Source organism: Canis lupus, chromosome 16 (assembly GCF_011100685.1).
Source record: "Canis lupus familiaris isolate Mischka breed German Shepherd chromosome 16, alternate assembly UU_Cfam_GSD_1.0, whole genome shotgun sequence".
In the NCBI taxonomy this organism is placed as follows: domain Eukaryota; kingdom Metazoa; phylum Chordata; class Mammalia; order Carnivora; family Canidae; genus Canis; species Canis lupus.
In genome coordinates this window covers 27,558,228-27,579,105 of record NC_049237.1, presented here as the reverse complement: position 1 = coordinate 27,579,105, position 20,878 = coordinate 27,558,228, and the positions used below count along the sequence as shown (strand labels likewise).

The 20,878-nt window shown below is 42.2% G+C and overlaps 1 long non-coding RNA gene across 1 annotated transcript; it reads right to left on the bottom strand.

Annotated features, from left to right (window-relative positions):
- Window positions 1-3,973: 3,973 nt before the first annotated feature.
- On the bottom strand, window positions 3,974-20,744 carry LOC119869630. The gene is made up of 3 exons (XR_005371456.1): window positions 20,622-20,744; window positions 9,772-9,986; window positions 3,974-4,139 (listed from the first exon to the last, which is right to left on the bottom strand). It is a non-coding gene; the product is annotated as an uncharacterized LOC119869630 (long non-coding RNA).
- Between the last annotated feature and the right edge of the window lie 134 nt (window positions 20,745-20,878).

Sequence of the window (20,878 nt, the reverse complement as noted above, 5' to 3'; positions counted from 1 at the left end):
TCATTTGTGTATTTGGTATCATTTTCCTCTGACTTCTATTCAAATTTTCAGATATATCGAGGATGGAGCTGACATAATAAAATCGCCTTTCAAATTATTCGATTAGCATTTTTAAAACCTACAAGAAAAAAAAGAAAAAAATCTCACTCAGATGAATGAATCATAGATATGATAGGGGTGGAATCCTCAGATGGACAGGAGACAGTTGCATTTATTGACTCCTAGACACTACAATTAAAAGTTACATTGCATCCTCTGAAACCTGAGCTCTTATACTATACAGACATAAGAGCATTTCAAATAATCAACATCTGAGAAAAACAGCTTATACAAATAAGCCTAATAGGGAAAAAAGCACTTAAAACAGTGCCTAGCACATAGGAAACACTCAATAAACCTATTACTGGCATACTATTTTATTTTTTTAAGATTTTATTTATTTATTCATGAGAGACAGAGAGGCAGAGACATAGCAGAGGCTCCCTGTAGGGATCTGCAGGGACTCTCTGCCCTGGGGATCTCAGGACCCTGGGATCACACCCTGAGCCAAAGGCAGATGCTCACCTGCTGAACCACCCAGGCGTCCCACTGGCATATCATTTTAGCACAAGACCCTGGTATAAAATTGGCTACAGCCCTTTGTCCAGGAAAATGTTGGATTATGGCTCTGCCCTAAACCCCCACTATGTGGGCCCAGACCCCATGCAGGTTCTGAGGATGCATGACTCCTGATTTGGCTAGAGAGAGAAGACATTGCCTACAAAGAAGGAACAATCCATTCTTGGGCGAGGGGGAGGGGGTTATTAGGAAAACCTGAGATGTTTTCTGAAGGAAGAAACCCTCCTTCAATCTCAAGCCCAATGGGAATAGGAGTTCATTGGCCAGATGGGGTCAAGGGAAGCCTTTTCCAGGCAAAGGCAGAGCTTACCTAGGCTTGAAGGGAAGCGTGGTAGGGGGAGAGGGTATTTTTCAGGGAAGCAGGACAGATGAACCTAGAGGGTAAGCAGTAAGTAGATCCTGGAGAGTCCAATGCACTGGAAGGAGTCTGGCTGGACTTGACTCAGTGGGGCTGCAAGAGGGCTTTCAGCAGATGGTGTGTTTGCATGTGTATTTGGTGTGTGTGGACTGGGTTAAATCACCGTAAACAGTAAGGCTCTCTGGAGACAGCGGGACAATTCAGGGAAGAACTAGAGATTAAGTGAAGAGGCCGCATAATAAAATCATGATCAAAAGGAGCCCGATAATCTAGGGACTAGGCAGTATGGCACAGATCCGGAAGGAAGAGGTTAAGGATGGGGGAATCTTCCCGGAAGGGAGGGACTGGTAGAAACTGCTGGATGCTACAGAGGCAGAGGAGATAGAGAGCGAGCAGCTCTCACATGGTGTTTATTTGGTCTCACGGATTCCCTGGGGTGAGTGGGGGATCAGGAGAGCAAGCCTGGGAAAAATGCACTCCTGAGCCCTGCCCTGGGCCAGAGAATTGGCATGTGCAACCCACTCTGCAGATGATTCTTAGGCACACTGAGGCTTAAGGATTGCTGTGTGACTCGCGGGTATTAGAACTCGGAAGAGGCCGGAGAGGGCTTTGAAGGGAGAACTCACGCCTCCAGCTCTCCAGGCAGGGCTGGCATTCAGGAGAGAGGCAGCCTGCAGGTTTACCCTGGATGAAGCTGGGCTCTGCACACCTGCTCCTGTGGCCTGCGTATAGTCTGCGTGTGAGGAGTTCTCACTCCAGTGGGGCTGAGCTCTGTGCTCTTCTGAAAATGGCCACGTTTGTGTGGTGAGTAAAGCCCAGGCAGAGGAGAGAGAGCCAAGAGCAAAGCTGCAGGAGCGGGCTTACAGCCATCGTACCATTCCTTACTGGCTGTGTGGCTAGAAGCAAATTGCTTGCCTTCTCTGAGCTTCCAGCTGATGACTTTTCAAAAGAAGACAGTGGAATCTGTCCCAGCTCCCTCACCCAGCTGTCCTGGCTGTTAATTGTCTGGTTGTCCAGAGGGTGTCTGGGGGAGGGAAAGATTGTAGCCTGAGCTGGTGGAGAGCAAGAGAGGCAATGAGGCAAGACACTCCAAAGTGAGGAGAGAGTCTAATGACATTAGCTATTCATAGGGGGGCTTTAAACGTACAGTAACAGGACAGGCATGAAGAGATTCCTTATGGTCTTGGAAAAGGTCTATATTCTTGATTTGGGTGGTAGTTAAATGAGGAGTAGTTTGATAAATATAAATATATGCTTAGGATTTGCATATTCCATTGTATGCAAATTATACTGCAATTTAAAAAACACCCAAAAGATAAAAAACATCTGAGCAGAGAGTGGTTGGCTCTGTTTTCATCTGAGGCATGGCAGCAGGCAAGGCCATAGGGAAAAGCCTGTGGCCCAGCACAGGTCAGGGCCAGATCCTCATTCTCACATCCTTCAGTAATTTCTAGTTGCTTAGAACCTGCTGCTTTCAATGCATTTTGGGAAAGTTTTTGGCTTTTAGAGACAAACAGGATGACCTGAACTGAAAGGAGGGGGAGACTCAGCTCTACAGCTGAAGTAATAATGAAAAACACAGCCACAAGTTAACTAGTAGAAGAACAAATGCCCTGGAACATTCTGGCAGAGGGGCCTAGAATTCTGGAAAGTCGCTCATGAAACGTGTATTGGTTCACTGATTTGTGCCTTCCGAAAGGAGACGTTTCTATAGTGAAGTTTCTGAAGACAGATGTGTAAGTGCCACAAGCCTGGTGCCCCAGGGCTGTTTATAGCACCCTGACAACCACTGTCATTTCCCCTTGGCTCCCGGAACAGTGCTCTCTGCTCAGGGAGGGGGTTTCTGTCAGCGAGGCTGCCTAGCCATGGCTCAGTGTCCTTAGCTACCCACAGGAAAACACATCTTTTCTCTCTAAGCCACATGACCTCCTCTGGTGGAACAGAACAGTTACCTAAGAGTTTACAGGACAAACATTACAAACCGCCTCCCTGAGGGGGTGTTAGAATCGTCACTGGTCCAGGCAGGAAGCTTGGAATCTGAGCAGCCACCCTTCCTGCAGAGAACCCTGGAGACAGAGACTCCAGGCCCACGCTTATCTCCGGAGGCCAGAACCCTGCGGAGAGAGAAAGAACGAGGGGGGCGGGGGGGGGGGGGGCACGGTGAGGGGAGGAATCCAGCTCTCTCTCCAGAAGACAGGAGTACAGGAAAACGATCCCACTGCTCTTTCTCCTGGGAGCCACTGTAGGGGTAATTTCAAATTCTCCTTTATGGCTGCTGTAATTAAGACAATAACTCAAAAGTTTTAGAAATGCAGCCAACATGAGAAGTCAAGGACCCGAGCCATCCAAATGTTCACAGTACCTCCCCATGTGTTCTGAAAAAGGGAACTTTTCAAGTAGAGCACCGGGAGAGGTACTGCATGTGGGGGCAGGGCAGCGGGCGGGGTGACGGGGTGGAGGCCGCAGGGGCCCTGTCTGGAGCACCCCAGGCAGCATTCCACTCCTTTCCCTCTGAGCCATCAATTGCTCTCCTTTAAACTAGCAAAGAAGCACTGATGCCCCTCTGTTCTTCCAGGACCCCTCGGAGGCTGGGGGCTTCTTCTGGTTCACGAGGGGCTCCCGCCTTTCTCCTACCGGCTAAAGGGCTTAGCTCCTGCTTTATTACCGGAATGTGAATCCCATAATCACTTTGCTCCCGCTGTTGAGTTGGCTGACCCCTTGAAATGGTGGTTTTCATCAGAGAAACACCGTGAGCTGCATTGGTATTCAGAAGGATGTGCTGCCAAACCAGGGGGATAAAACTGTTCAGAGACAGTTCACTGATACAAAACCGTCTGGGCCCTTGTGGGAACAGTGGACAAGTTCCTGGTTCCCCCACCCGCAGAATGGCCAGGAGGACAGGCAACAGGCATGTTCACTGCACACAGACTTTTATGGAGCTTAACCCCAAGCTGACAGCGAGATGTCTGGCATTTTTACCTATAGGCTCCTGCAGAAATTTCAATTCACCTGATTGCAATCAGGACAGATGACTGGGCTCTATTGCAGTCTCCTGCTTTCTTTTCTGACTTGGTAATGTGGTCTGAGGGCTGGTTTTAAAGTCTTTGGGATAGGACTGATGCCAAAGTGCCCAGTTTTTCCATTCGTCCATGGAGTTGGCTGCCTGCAAAACATGTCTAAAATTATCCCTAATTCCAAGTCCTCTCTACACAATCAACCTCTCCAATATAATAATTCCAAAACCTTTCTTGATTCCTGCTTTTAATAAAGTACATTTACAGAGGATATGAATTCCAGATTTGATTTCAGACTCTAGGGATGTATATTCCTCTTCTGGAACTTGTATATCCGGTCCTGGGATAAAGAAAAAGGGTGGGGGGAGAAGGAAAAAGAGAGGGGGAGAGAGTCCATAGCATAACAAGCATTCCTTGTATTTTTGTCTTTTACCCACTGAGCGTGGAGGAGAGAGACAGGCTGATACAGAGCATCTGGTTAAAGTCAGGTAAGTAACACTCTGGAGGGAAAAGCCTGAAGACAGTTGCCAACCTCTTTCTCTTTCTAATATGTTTTTGCAGATGGATAAAAACTGTGGCCAATAAAGGTCTCAGTTTTAGGTGATAGTTAGGAAGAAAAACAAGAGAGAAGGAAAAAGAAACACTCCATTCCATCACTGTCCTGTCAGCTCTCTTCCATTTCGAGGATCGGGCATGATGCAAGGGACCTAGAACAATGCCATCCCCAAGCCGCCCCCAGATGTGGATATGCCACAGAAACAGCAGCAGCCATAGGATTCTCCTGAATGAAGACCAGAAGGTGTGACTGGGGCCCGAACACAGGAACTGAAGCTGTGCTTCTGAGCATAAACACCTTTCTAGGGAGACAGAACATAGACTCCTGACTCTGGGAAACGAACTAGGGGTGGTGGAAGGGGAGGAGGGCGGGGGGTGGGGGTGAATGGGTGTCGGGCACTGAGGGGGGCACTTGACGGGATGAGCACTGGGTGTTATTCTGTATGTTGGTAAATTGAACACCAATAAAAAATAAATTTATTATGTAAAAAAAACACCTTTCTACATTGTTCTCCTGGCCCATTTACCTGACATCTCCTACAGAGTCATGAGCTCTAACAAGAGAAGCGTGTGGCTGCAATCAGGAGGTATAACTCCTACTGTGGATTTGCTACCCGGTTGCCTTCTGACCATGGATAAGACAGTTCATCGCTGGATCTGGCCTCTACACAAGCAAAATGAATATAATAACATCTGCCTCCCCTGGTTCCATGGTCTTTATGAGCCTTTCCTGCTCAGAAAGGAGAAGTTGTACTCATTTGCTCTCATTTGGAAATGCTCTCATTTGGTCAATGAGCCCCCATCCTACTGTGATGTGGGAAACTAAGTTACTCCAATCCTCCAATCTCAGTCCAAACTCATGCTCTGGAGCAGCCTTCTTTCGATAATACAGCTTTTGTTTTGTTTTGTTTTTGGCAAAATGCCCAGAGTTTCACATGTCTCTCTCCTTCCCTTCTTTCACTGGGAAGGTGCCTGGGAGCATGAGGGGGCTTATGGGCGGAGGGGGTGCAGGCCTGAAGCCACATGATGTTCTCTGGGTCCTCCCCAAGTCTGTTGTAGGGTAGCTTGTCTGGGCCGTTCCCTGGACTGGTGACCACTGACGTGTAGCTTGTCCTAATTCTTGGCATTTGACTAGCATTTGCTGGCAAAGGCTCTGGGCCAGGTAGTTTGTGGTTCCTCTTTCTTAGCTGAATCAGAACCCAGGTTCCTTTTTTCCTGAATGTGGCTCCCTTTGGCACTCCCTTGTGCCTTGGGTCCCTGGGTCTGATTGTGAGGTCAGGGCCTAGGCAGTTTATTTCACATCCCTTGGCCAGGGTGCTATCTTGCTCCCACCCCAGTCATCCTTCTCTGGTATGTTTTCTAGCCAGATTCAAACCAGCACCTGTGCTTCATCTCCCCCGCCCCCCAGGGGGTGCACAGGAGATACTGAGTTTCTTCTATACCACACAGGAACTGAGGGTAGCTTGGGAAAGCTAACTTCTACCCCTTCCACTGTCTAACCACGCTGTACTGCTGAGTTTACTCTGATGTGGCCACTCCCCGATTGGTGTGGGGAGCCTGTGTTTCCATGCAGTCTTCGATGGGGGAAAGTCCTTGTGTTAATTTTAATGAACACATCTTCCTTCTGGCAGCCCAGAGACAGAAAGTCAAGACCAATGTGTCTCTCCAGCGTCTGTCTCCCTTTTCCTACTCATGGTCCTTTGAGACCAGACATGGGCAAGTTTCCTAACTCTATAATTTGTCATGCTTCTCTTACCCTAAACCACCTAGCCTCCCAGCCTACCCATTGTAGACAGAATCAGTTCTGTACACATGGAAACAGTTCTGTGATCTGAGTCCCATCTCTAGACTTGGTTCTTATTTTTTTTTTTTTTTAGACTTGGTTCTTGGTATGCTAAATGGGAGCTAAAAAAACTTAGAGAATCCCATTTTACTTTCTTTCTTTTTTTTTTTAAAGATTTTATTTATTTATGCATGAGAGACAGAGACAGAGAGAGAGAGAGAGGCAGAGACACAGGCAGAGGGAGAAGCGGGCTCCATGCAGGGAGCCTGATGTGGGACTCAATCCCGGGACTCCAGGATCACTCCTGGACCAAAGGCAGGTGCTAAACCGCTGAGCCACCCAGGGATTCCCCGCATTTCATTTTCAACAAAGCCTGTTTTCTATGACTATTATTCCTACAAAAATCCCATTTTGGTTTGTGTGAACCTGAATATTACCCCCCCCCCTTTTTTTTTTTTTGCATTCATGCTGTAGAAATCCAAAGATAGATTTATGTCTCTAACAAAATAAAAGTATATAAATAGTATTCAAAAGAATGTTAGCCCTATTTCAACCAGATAACCTTCAGAACTCCTTCCAACTCAAAAGGATTTAATTCCTAATGGTGCCAGAGAACATAGTTCGGAAAGTATGACACACTTTTCAAATGTGTACATATATACTAACTTTATTATTATCATTATTATATTTCCAAAGTACTAGTCTCTCAGAAAGCTGCCTGGGGCAACTTTAACTTTGATGAATAGCCATTTAACATGCTGATTCTGAACAATGCTTAGCAGTATCCAGCAACTTCTCTTCTGGTAAAAACTGTTTCATGAATTATTTTAAAACATCTGCCTTGAACTACTTTCCACTCTCTAATGTATTACTTTGGAGATTATAAATCAGTTTGCACTTGCTGTTGTCTTTCACTCAATAACTCATTTTCCCCTCAGTCTTACCCGCCATTATCATACCCCTTTAGAGACCAGTTATTGTGACCCCAGGAAAGAATCAGAGAAGGTAGGTTCCTCAGCTGTTGGAGAAGGTGGGCAAACGGACAACTCTACTACAGAAAGTGAATTGGCCTTCTTGTAATTTCCTGAACTTAAAATGAATTTGATGTTGGCATCAAGTATTGGAGAAGTAGCTATCCTGGAGTGAGGCCACTGGATTGTTCATCAGAACTACTGAATCAACTAGTATTGGTTTGCCTTCTGGTCTGATGCCAGTGACCTCCACTTAAAAAACATTATCAAACACTAAACTCTGGGGTACCTTCTATAGGAGCAAAAGGAGTCCAAGAAGAAGAGTACTCTGAAAACATTTCCTAGAAAACTGGAGGGACACCTGGACTGGAATAAGCATGAGAGAAGAGAAATAACATAATAGGAAAATAACAACAAAGGCACAGAGATGAAGAGATGGACATGTGTTGGGGAATTTGAGGAGACCTTCTTAACAATAGAAGAAAGGAGAGAGAGAATGGATTGGTAGGAAAAGTAGACCAGACTGCATAGACAATAGGATGCCATTGTGGTTTCATAGTGTGCAGTGTGATAAGGACAGCTATGCTTTTAGGATGGTTGGGGACAGTTGCACTTCACTGTGGAAAGTGTCTAAAACTAGAGAGGTCATTGTCTGGTCATTCAACCAGACTATAATTGTAGCAGTAGGACAGAAAAGGGAAAGGCAAGTTCTGGATACATACACAACCAGGAAATAGGACTTACTGATAATTGACTGGATATGGAAACTGAGGGAGAAGGGACTTTATGGTTTTTAGGAGCAGAAATAAGAGAAAAAGTGGTGCCATCGTGAAGAAAAAGTCAGCTGATGGGAAAGGAAGGTTCTCATGGGGCGGGAGAGAGGCAGGTGAAGAACCCCATCGAAGAGTAAAGCAATTGGTTCCAATTGGTTATTTGTTTTATTTCTACTGGTTTTTAGTTATGTCTATTAGTTTCAGCTTGGCCTTTCAACTGTAACAATCAACAAGGACTCAAATGGTGCCAAATATCTTGGCAATGTGGGTAGTTCTGTGTACTATCAACTGGACCAATGGTTCTTCCATCATCAGTCAAAGAAGTCACAAACTTGCCTACCTCACCAGATGGTTGTGAGGACAAGAGCCTGCAGAGCACTGTAGTTAAGGCACTGGAGTCATGTTGATTGTTTCCAAATCCTTGCACCACTACTTACTAGCTGTGCGATTTGGATGAATTACAAAAGCCTCTCTGTGGGGATACCTGGGTGGCTCAGTGGTTGAGCATCTGCCTTTGGCTCAGGTGGTGATCCTGGGGTCCTGGGACTGAGTCCTGCATCAGGGAACCTGCTTCTCTCTCTGCCTATGTCTCTGCCTCTCTCTCTGTCTGTGTCTCTCATGAATAAACAAATAAAAAATTTTTTAAAACCACAAATACATCTCTATGCTCAGTTTCCTCATCTATAGCAATGGGAACACTAATACCTGCCTCATAAATGAGAAAAATTATGTTGAGCATTTGATAGTCAATACAATGACTCAACTTAGTAATGAGTCAACAAACATTAGCTATTTTTCATCAAACAAAATAGTAAGTACTAAAAAATTTGTAAGTTTCTAAGCTTTCAAGAAAGAGGAAGTTGTTTTTTGTTCTGTTTTGTTTTTGTTTTGTTTTTTGTAGAGACACTGGGATGGATTAGAAAAAGCATTGGACCTGGAATCTTTGTTCCAATCCTATATCCAACACCATCTAGCTCTGTTACTCCAGACAAGCCTCTTAACCTCCAACTCTTAGCTTTCTTATTCTCTTGATGTAAATAATGATGCCCATCCTCCCTACCATAGCATTCTGAAAACAAAAGAGATACTTCATGTGAAGCTATTTCATAAACTATAAATGTTTTGCGAAGGAAAACCATTAATTAGCTGTTATCATCATTAGTATATCCAAGAACTATGCTTCATTTATGTGTGATAGTCAGAATACTCAATTCATTGCAAATGCTTTCACCCTGTCTGGAAATAGCATTCCATTAAAATCTTATTTGCACAGGTTCCATGATTTAATTGCCTCAGAGGATGTTCAGTAGCCTCCTGAAGAGAAGTGAAGTCTTGGGTTACTTTACATTGGCTTGGGCTTTGGAAATGGGTGGCAGTAACTCTGAATAGAATCCCTGTTGAGCTTTACACATTTACTATTTATTCTGGTAGAGGCAACCAACAGCATGGAGGTGGAATTCGATGGGGTGGAGATAGAGTCGCCTGGTAGCCGGTTAAACAGAATTCCAGTTCTAATCAATACTTTTATGAAAAGCCCCAGCCTCTCTCATTTCTAGTGAATGTTCATTCTGAATTGTATCCCTGCAAAGGCTCCCACCTCCCCCACTTCCCCAGCCCAGCAATACTGAGTCATTAATATGGATAGTTCATATGAAAACAAAGCTTTGAAAGGTAGGACAGAAACAAACTCTGACTCGACCTCAGACTGCTCATGAAGCCCAGGGTTCGTGTTCCCACTTGGCACATCAATCTCAGCTCCCGGGCTGGCAGGGCAGGAGCAGAGTTCGTGGGCCTTTCAATCAGGTGTGATGCTTTCGGCAGCAAGGACAGCCATTCATTATGTGAGCTCCTTAAGAGTCTGTTTCTTTAGTCTCTTTGTTTTCCTTCACAGAACTTAGCTTTAATGGCCTTGGACTAGAATGAAGCAGAGATTTGAAGTCAACATCACCTTCCTCTGGCATATGAGAAAGACAACCTCCTCTCTCCTTCCCTTTCATTGTTTTGTTTGTGCAGTTTTAATTGTTTGGAGATCACATGCATTTACTTATTAAGTTCTATTTAGCGCTGAGAACTCTAATTGTGGCTTGCAAAAATGGCACAAGCCTCCTAACTTCTGCCGTGAATATTCATTCAGTGAAGCTATGGTGCTCTACCTCTGTCACAGACTAACCTGAAATAAATGTGGGTTTTCCACACAAGAGGTACCATTTATAGCTGCATGAACAGATGCCCATCCAGGGCCTCATTCCTCCTGGTATGTAGCAAAACTGGCTCCATTTCTGGCTCAGGCCTTGGGTTCCGAGCAACGGGCTTTGCCTGCACCCAGCTCTCAGGAATCTTTCTATCAGCAGCCTTTGGGAGTAAAGCACTCTCAGAGTGCCTGAAAAATAAGTAATTGTGGGACATCCCAGGATGTGGGACCTCTTCTTTCACTTCACAGAGTATTGCGTGAGATTTGGAAATCATACTTAAAGTACACTTTTAGTATTGTTGATATGGATTTTAAAAGGTAAAGAACCACTACTACATATGTTCTTGCCAATATTTTTCAACTGACACTATTCACCCTCTCCAAATCCTTTATTTAGTCAGGGCAGGAGGTCAGAAAACTGGCTCCTATTCTAAAAGCACAGACACGTACTTTCTCTCTTTCTTTTTATTTTTCAAAGGGAATTTTATGTATACTATCTGCATATAATTACAAGCAAACAATCTGTTCATTCTTGTGGTTCACATGTAATCATATGTAAGTTTCTTATCCAGGTTTTTAAAAAATTCCATTATAGTTAACATACAGTGCTATATTAGTTTCAGGTGTACAATATAGTGATTCAGCAATTCTATGCATTACTCAGTGCTCATCAAGATAAATGTACTCTTAATCCCCATCACCAATTTCACCCATACCCCCACCCACCTCTGCTCTGGTAACCATCAGTGTGTTCTCTATAGTTCAGGGTCTATAGTTGTTTTTTAATCTCTTTTTCTTTGTTCATTTGTCTTATTTTTTAAATTCCACCTATGGCTGAAATCACATGGTGTTCATCTTTCTCTGACATATTTCACTTAGCATTATACTCTCTAGCTCCATCCATGTCATTGCAAATGACAAGATTTCATCCTTTCTTCTGGCTAAATAATGTTTCATTGTCTATATGTATATAGACCACCTCTTCTCTATCCATTCATCTATCCACAGACCCTGGCCACTTCCATAGCTCAGTTATTGCAAATAATGGTGTAATAAACATAGGTGTGATTGTATCTTCTCAAGTTAGTATTTTCAGATTCTTTGAGAAATACCCAGTAGTGGAATTACTGGATCGTATGGTAATTTTATTTTTAAGTTTCTGAGGAACCTCCATACTGTTTTCCACAGTGGTTGTAGCAGTTTGTATTCCCACCAACAGTGCATGAGGGTTCCTTTTTCTCCAGATCCTTGCCAACATTCATTGTTTCTTCTGTTTCTGATTTTAGCCATCCTGACAGGCACGAGGTAATATTTCATTGTGGTTTTGATTGCATTGCCCTAATGATCAGGGATGTTGAGCATCTTTTTCATCCGTCTGTTGGCCATCTGAGTGTCTTCTTTGAAGTATCTGTTCATGTCTTCTTCTCATTTTTAAATTGGATTAGTTGGGGTTTTTTGGCGTTGAGCTGTATAAGTTCTTTGTGTATTTTGGATACTAATCCTTTATCAGATATGCTAATTACAAATATTTTCTCCCATTCCATAGGTTGTCTTTTATTTTGTTGTTTCCTTTGCTGTCAAAAGCTTTTCATTTTGATCTAATCCCAATATTTTATATCTGCTTTTGTTTCCCTTGCTCCAGGAGACATATCTAGAAAAATGTTGCTATGGCCAATGTCAGAGAAATTACTGCCTGTGCTCTCTTCTAGAATTTTATGTTTTAGGTCTCACATTTAGGTCCTTAATCCATTTTGAGTTTATTTTTGTGCATGGTGTGAGAAAATGATCCAGTTTCGTTCTTTCACATGTAGCTGTACAGTCATTTTCTTTTTTTAAGTGCATTCAAAGGAAAAATATATTTGCACTTGGAATTTATCTCCATTTAAATGGATTCACCACTATAACATCTGATGTAATTATTTTACAGCAGTGTACCTGGGAATGAAGCTGTGGTTTTTTGGTCTTCCAGCTAGCCTTCCCAGCAGAGTGGATTTAGACAGAGGAAGCCGAGTGACTTAAGTAATTTGTAACGAGATCCCATTTCTCTTGCATCAAGAAGTTTTCAATAAGGGAAACTCCACCTTTTTGATTTTGAAAATAATTACCTTGTAAAAATTAGAAACCCTGAGAGACTTTAGCATAAGAGTTCTGCTAAGTAGCAAAGTAGAAAAAAAATTGGGTTCCAGGAAACACTTTCATCTCATTGTTGCCAGAATCCTGGCTCTAAATTCACAACGAATTCAGAGAGGTGGGTTTCTGCAAAGACAACTTTACACAGAAGTATAAACACTTAGCAATTCCAGCCCAGGGAGTCATGAGAAGATTAATCTAACACTGTTCCTTCTTTCTTCCAGTTCTAATTAGAAGGCAGTAGGGGGCCATGAGGAATTAGGTTATGTACATCATTCTATGGCTATCACCTGAAAACCACCTTACATCAGGCTAACCTGGCAGAGGAGAGATGATAAGTTTGACTTTTGATCACCATAAGCCATGTCATCAGTGATGACAAAAAAGGAAGCTTCTCCTCATTCCCTTTCCAGGTTCTTCTCTGTCCGATTTATTTAACCGTAAATGACTTTGGATGGGGCAGCTACGATGTCAGGGTTAGAAATGGAAACTGTGGTACACCTCCGTGGCTCAGTAGTTGAGCATCTGCCTTTAGCTCAGGTGGTGATCCCAGGGTCCTGGGATTGAGTCCTGCATCGGGCTCCCTGCAGGGACCCTGCTTCTCCCTCTGCCTCTGTTTCTGCCTCTGCCTCTTGTCTCTCATAAACAAATAAATAAAATCTAAAAAAAAAAAAGAAAAGAAATGGAAAGTGCAGCACTGACTCCCCTCACACCAAGGTTGTTAATTCATCATTTATGGTGCATTTTGGTGAGCCTTCCGTGGTGGCTATGTACGTCTTAACTCCCATCTGGATAATTTTGCATAGAACCCAGAAACACTCAGGTTCTTTTTTTTTTTTTTTTTTTTAACACTCAGGTTCTATGCAACAAAACCCCAAAAAACAAAAACCCCACCAAAAACCAAAACCAAACAAAAACAAAACAAAACAAAAACAATACAGACCAGTTGATTAGTTCTCATCATAGTCTAGCATTCTGTTCATCTGACCTAAGGAGCATCTGTCACTTTCTAGGAAACTACGGGCATGCCACCAACTGACACAGGCTCTGAACCAATGAGGCCAAGGTACAGGATCAACTGGGAATGTTTACATACTTGGGTTGAGCACTGTGCTCCGCTGGCCTGGGTCTGGAGTTTGGTGTGCCTGGGATAAGCACCTCTGAGACTGTCACCTGGAAGTTCTGCTCTGCCTCCCGGCATCCCACAGGAGACTACAGGAGTCCAGTCTTCTTCAACTTGGTCATTTGAACTGCCACATTCCTTTTGTCCTCTATCTTGCACCATAAGCAGCCTTTGCCTCCTCTCAGTGACAGGTCTGATGGGTGAATGGCACGCCCCTGTCAGTATCATTAGTGTTCACTAGATAATTGCATTGGTTAGAATAGGCTAGGTTGTGCTGTGATAACAAATTAACCTCCAGTTCCCAACATCGAAGACAAACAAGATCCATTTCTTGCCGATGTCCATTGCAAGTCAAGGCTGGTGGTATGTGTGCTGGGAAAATTCAGCTCCAGCAGTCACTCAAGGATCCAAGCTGGAGCACATGGATGGCTCAGTCAGCTGAACATCTGCCTTCGGCTCAGGTCATGATCACCAGGTCCTGGGATCGAGCCTTGAGTTGGACTCTCTGCTCAGCTGGAAACCTGCTTCTCCCTCGTCCTCTGCCTGCTGCTCCCCCCTGCTTGTGCTCTGTCTCTTCTCTCTGTTAAATAAATTAATAAAATCTTTAAAAAAAAAAAGATTTAAAAAACAAAAAAGGATCCAGGCTGATGGAAGCTCTACTATCTGTAGCTGCAACATCTAGCATACGTGACTCCTTTGGTCTCCTCAGCTGGGAGATAGAGGCTGGACCTCTCACCTGCTCCCAGTGCTTTCCCGCTTCGGTAGGGAAGTGACAGATGTCACTGCTGCTAAAGTTCTATTAACCTAAACAAGTCACATAACTGTCCAACCACAGAGGGCTGGTCAGTCCAGTCTTCTATGTGCCTAGAGAGGAGAACCAGATATTGGTGAGCACACTAGTTATATTTATCACGACGTTTTTACTTCGCTCAGCCATGAATTGTTTATTTGTTTGTTTGTTTGTATGTTTATTGAATGTGATGAATCTCTCCCAGAACAGTGAGAGTTTCATAAGTCCCAATCGGTTTGCTTCGGGAGCGCCAAGCAGGAATATGCCAAGTTCAGAGGGGGGTTTTTGTTTGGTTTTTTGTTTCCATTGAAGAGGTCAAAGACCAAAAATATATTGAGGAGCGCTGTTTTAGATAGCCATGCTCTACAGCAGCAACAAGAAAACCCTGAATAGTGGGGCCATGGCCGCACTCAAGAGCCTCTGGCTAATTAATCCTGTGGCAGTCTGTGGTTTCATCAACCCGCAGGCATGCAGATTCAGCCCTCATCTGCGCTCAGAATTCATCTTTAGCGTGGCAGGCTGTGCCAGTTCTGAGATGCTGGAGTTTAACTTACTGGAACAGAAACCACATCAAAAAGCCAGTCACATGACAGCGCCAAGGAACTCAAACCCCACATCAGAACGCATTGGCTAGTGTAGAAGTCCTGAGATGCAATGTGTGTTCTTCACTGGGAATTAAGAACATGTGGGCCCAGTCCTAAGTATAGCCTATCCTTAAAGTGTTTTTAATTAGGAACTTGGACTTTAATGGCCAAAATTGAACTGGCTCTGAGATGAAGGCTACACTTCAAGTGTCTTCTAGAGAACTTAAATGACCTGCAGACAATAGGTGCTCAGAAAGCCTTCTTCATGATGATAATACGTTGTGTGACTTATGGTGGTAGGGATAAAACTTGGTTGTATTTACTCTGCTGGTTCTGCTGGTTCCCTCAAGGATATAGACACATAGTCAGGTGCTGCCTTAACTTCTTGGCCTTACGTAGGAAAAGACACTCATTCTCAGGATCTGAGAACCACCATCAGGCTTTAGTTATCATCAACAAAACAATAATAATTTATATAATTCATTGTATGGCTGCTCAGTTCTAAGGCACTGTCTGAAGAACTTTACATACATAATTTCGTACATTATCTCAACTAGCCACGCATAAGATGCAATTTATTATTATCTTTTTCATTCAAATGAGGAGGCTGAGGTTTTAAAAAATCAAGGAATTTGTCAAAAATCACAAATTTAGGAAGTGGAGCTGGGTTCTAACATAGATCAGTCTGATCGCAAAGTCCATGTATGTTTCCAAATAATTCCCTTTTAACAACAACTGATAGCAAAATCTAAATATCAGAAAATGAACAAGGAATGAAAGACATTTCCTTTGTAATCCACTATCCAGGGGTATTAACTGCACAATTTGGGGTATGTATGTATATCTTGGATTTTTCTTATTCAGATGTTACTTACAGGTGACTCAAACCTCAAACTTGCTTAGGCTCCCTTTGCTCTTGGCCTGCATCTACCTTTGACACATTTACACCAAAATTACCTGGAATCATCCCTCCTAAAGAACACAATCCAACACCAAAAAAGAATTGTCAATCAGTGTAGATTTTACTGAAGGGTTTGTGACAATCTGCAGGAGAATCCCCTCGGCTCATGTAGCAAAATTATCCCTGACTCACACATTTAAACTACTCATCCTCTCTGCTTCTGCTGCCCCCAGACAGCTCTTCCTTTTCTCCTGAGAAACAAATTTTCATTATCTCACTTTTTCTAATATGCTCCCTTATCCATCGCCCTGCTGGGGAAAACAACACGATCTTCTCAGGAGCCTTACTTTTTAACGATACAAGCTAAGACCATCACTAGTGAAAAATTTTACTCTTGTCTCCCTCACACATATTTTCTTACAAAAAAGGGTTTATACTGTTTAGTAACCCACTTTGTTTTCCTTAGGAGTATGTGTTATGGGAGAAATCTTAAAGTTCTGTTTGTGATTATTTTACTTGATTGATGTGAAAGGAAAGGCAGGTGTCAGCCTGTGCACTGGGAAATTTCTGGTAGAATGCTGTTACAGTCATTTCCTTTGCATCATAAAAGTCATTCTGGCTATATTTAGGTTAATTTTCTTTTTCTTTCTTTTTTTTTTTGTTAATTTTCAATATATTTTGATTTAGAGTATACCTTTGTAAAGGAGATCTTTTTTAAAAGGTCACCAAAACTAAACCAGATAAATGTTTTATTTCTGCTATTAGTCAAACCATTTTATTAAATAAGACAAAGCAGTGGTGCCAATAAGAGTTAAACTCTATTTTCCCCCACATTGTCATGCATATATTCTTCTGTCTATGCTTTTGGATTAAAAAGGCCATTAAGAGAAAAGCCTAAGCCTCATTTCTGATGAAACAGCTTTGAGGAGGTGCAGTGGAAGCAGACCAGCTTCTGACGGCCAGGAATTCCTTATATAAGAGAGCAGAGCCCTAGTCTGGGGGTGGAGCTGCTAGGACACATTCTCTTTATCTAAATTAGTGGTCTTCAAACATTTTTGATCACATGTGGTGAATTAAAGATAACCACACAAATACCTAAGGATAAATTTAACCAAGGAGATGAAAGACTTGTACTCTGAAAACTAGAAGCTGTTAATGAAAGAAATTGAAGATGACACAAATAAATAGAAAGATACACTGTACTTTGGATTAGAAGAATTAACACTGTCAGAATGTTCATTCTACCCAAAGCAATCTACAGATTCAATGTAATCCCTATGAAAATATAATAGTATTTTTATTTTTTTTAAAGATTTAATTTATATATTCATAAGAGATACATAGAGAGGGGTAGAGACATATGCAGAAGGAGAAGCAGGCTCCTCAGAGGGAGCCTGATGCAGGACTTGATCCCAGGACCCTGGGATCATGCCCTGAGCCAAAGGCAGACTCTCACCTACTGAGCCACCCAGGTGTCACTACGTTGTATGCCTGAAACTAGTATAGTATTGTTGGTCAACTATACTTCAATAAAAAGTTTTTAAAAGGGCAGCCTGTGTGGCTCAGCAGTTTAAGCACCTGCCTTCATCCCAGGGCATGATCCTGGAATCCTAGGATCGAGTCCCACATCAGGCTCCCTACATGGGGCCTGCTTCTCCCTCTGCCTGTGTCTCTGCCTCTCTCTCTGTGTGTCTATCATGAATAAATAAATAAATAAATAAATAAATAAATAAATAAATAAATAAAATCTTTAAAAAAAAGTTTTTAAAAGTTTTAAAACGTAGGCTAAACTAATACTTCATTTTAAAATGGCAACTAGGGCAGCCCCGGTGGCGCAGCGGTTTAGTGCCGCCTGCAGCCTGGGGTGTGATCCTGGAGACCCACGTCGGGCTCCCCGCATGGAGCCTGCTTCTCCCTCTGCCTATGTCTCTGCCTCTCATTCTCTCTCTGTGTATCTATGAATAAATAAATTTTAAAAATCTTTTAAAAAGTAAATAAAAAATAAAATGGCAACTAACTTTTTTTTTTAAAGATTTTATTTATTTGAGAGACAGAGAGAGCAAGTGTGAGGGGAGTATAGGGGCAGAGGGAGAGGGAGAAGGAGAAGCGTACTCCTTGCTGAACAGGACTTTCAGGGGGACAGGACTGATACGGGACTTGACCCCAGGACCCTGGGATCACGACCTGAGATGAAGGCAGGCGTTTAACTGACTGAGCCACCCACGTGCCCCATAAAATGACATCTGATTTTAAAAACCTTATTTTCTTGCTGTGAAACTGAACATGTTAAGTTTTCCATTATTGGGTAACAAGATACTTACTTATAAAGCCAGTTACAAAAAAAGAAAAAAATTTAAATTAAGATGGTCACAAATTCTTTGACAGACCAGTCACTGAGAGATAGGTTCTATGCTTCTCCCCTGAATCTTGAATGGACTCCTGAATAGTTTTTACCAGTAGAATATAATGGAAATGATACTTTGGTATTTTTTGGCTCCAGGCCTTAAAAGACCTCTTGTCTTTTAAAATATTCCCTCTCAGGGGGTGCCTGAGTGGCCCAGTCAGCTAAATGTCTGTGGCTCAGGTCATGGTCCCAGGGTCCTGGGATTGAGCCCTAAGTTGGGCTCCCTGATCAACAGGGTGTCTTCTTCACCCTCTGCCCTTCCCTCCCCTCGTGCTCTCTCTCTTTCTCTCTCTTGTGCTCTCACTCTCTCTCAAATAAGTAAATAAAATCTCCAAAAAATAAATTAAAAATAATAACAGTAAAATAAAATATTCTCTCTCAGAACCCAGCTACCACTTTGTGAGGAAGCCCAAGCAGCCCAGTTCAGATGCTATATGGAAAAGAACTGAGATCCCCCCGTCCCATAGCCAATCACCCTGGCTGAGCCCCCAACTGATAGCCAGCACCAAGTTGCCAGCCAACTTGGGAGCCATCTTGGAAGTGGATCTTCTAGATTGAGTTGCAACCAATGCTGCAAAGATATAGACTGCCCAGGAGAGTCCTTCACAAATTTCTGATCCACAAGATTGTGAACAAAATAAAACGGTGTTTTAAGCCACTCAGCTTCCAGTTTGTTTGTTACACAACAATAGATAACCAGAACACAACTTTATAATCAAAACTATTTAGCAATCTTTGTACACTTATTTGTTATATATTATCCAGTTGTATTACATCCATTATTAAAAAAATAACAGAAATAGAAAATAAAAAAGTTATTCATAAATAGAAATGCTAAAATTTTCTTCTTAAAACCTAGTGGTTTGTTTTAAGCATATACACATTTTGGTGACCAGTGGTCTAGAAGAGACAATGCTTGAAACTCAACTCACTGGCAATAAATAATCTTCAAATACTAGTGAAGTATTTGAAAATGGAGTGTATTGACAGCACATGGTCCAAGAGGGGATAATTAACCACGTATTTATGGAGAACCAAATATGACCCAAATAAGAATACCCAAACTGTAAAAAATAGAAGGGCAATTTTTGCCATTTCTATATTTTTCCTATTTTAATTACCACAACCAATGAATAGGGTTTTTGTTTTGTTTTGTTTTGTTAAAAAGCATGGGGTTAAAAAAAAAAAAGCATGGGGTTAAGAATATGGATCTTGAATATGAATATGAATAGAATATGAATCTTGCTGTGGCCTAGGGAAAATTTAGGTGTGCTCCTCCAAAGCCATTCCACAATATGTGAATATTATTCCAGATCAGTAAATAAAAGTCTATATCATTATTTTAATAAATATATGGTATTTAATAGGTGGACATATTATTTTTGATGTCATTAGATATCCAGGTTGTTTTCCAATTATTGGTGACTATAACAGCCATTCCTACACCCAAATCTTTGCAAAATCCTTTTTTATTTAATTATTTCCTTCATATGTATTCCTGAAAGTAGAATTGTTGGTTAAGGACAAGCACTGGTTATGAATAAGCACTGTCAAATTTCTCTCCACAAAATTTGCACCAATTTATAAATTCCTCAACAGTGTCTATTTCCTAGCACCTTCAACAATACTTGGTATTATAATCTTAAAAATGGTTTGTCAATTTAATATAAAATTGTGCCATATATATATTATATATATAAATAAAATATGTATTTTATGTATTAAACTTACCTTTGAGGGGTGGCTGGGTGACTCAGTCAGTTAAGTATCTGACTCTTGATTTCAGCTCAGGTCATGATCTCAAAGTTGTGAGATCAAGCCCAGTTCAGGCTCTGTGCTGGGGGTGGAGGCTGCTTAAGATTCTCTCTCCCTCTGCCCCTCCTCATGCTGCACTCACACAAGTGCTCTCTATCTCTAAAATATTTTTTTAATTGAAACTTACCCTTTGACTTTGACTTTTTGCCTATTTTGTCTACTTATTTTTATAAGATGCCTCAGAATTTTTTGTGGAAAGGAACAAAGTGTACTACAAAGAAACAGTTTTTTTTTTTTTAAGATTTATTTATTTTAGAAAAAGAGAGGGTGTGTGTGTGCATGTGAGTGGGGGTAGGGGCAGAGGGAGAGAGAGAATCTAGAGCAGAGTGCAGAGCCTGAAGGAGGGCTTGATGGGGAATGTGGGGGCTCAATCTCATGACCCCAAGATCATGAACTGAGATGAAATCAAGAGTTGATTGCTCAACCTACTGAGCCATCCAGGTGCCCCTACAAATAAACAGTTTTGAAGAGGCCATTTCCTAGTTCCAGGAGAGACAGAAATGGCAATATTTCTTGATCAATATTTTATTGATCAACAACTTCTTTGCATTTGTATGTGTCATAAATACAACTCTAATTGGCTTAAGTGAAAAAGGAATCTATTGGCTCACTGAAGAGTTTCAGGTACAGCTGGACTCAGTGTGTCAAATAAAAACATCAGGACCCTCTCCATTTCTCAGCTCTGGTAGCTTTTGCTTGCCTATATTCCCAATCAGACTCTTGCTTCATATCAGGAAGAATCCAGAAAAAAAGAATACATTGTTCCTAAGAACTTTAACAAAAGACCCAGAGAAGACTGTGATTGGCCAGCTTAGATCATGTGCTCATGCCTGAGCCAATCATGTGGCCAGGATAACAGAATTCTCTG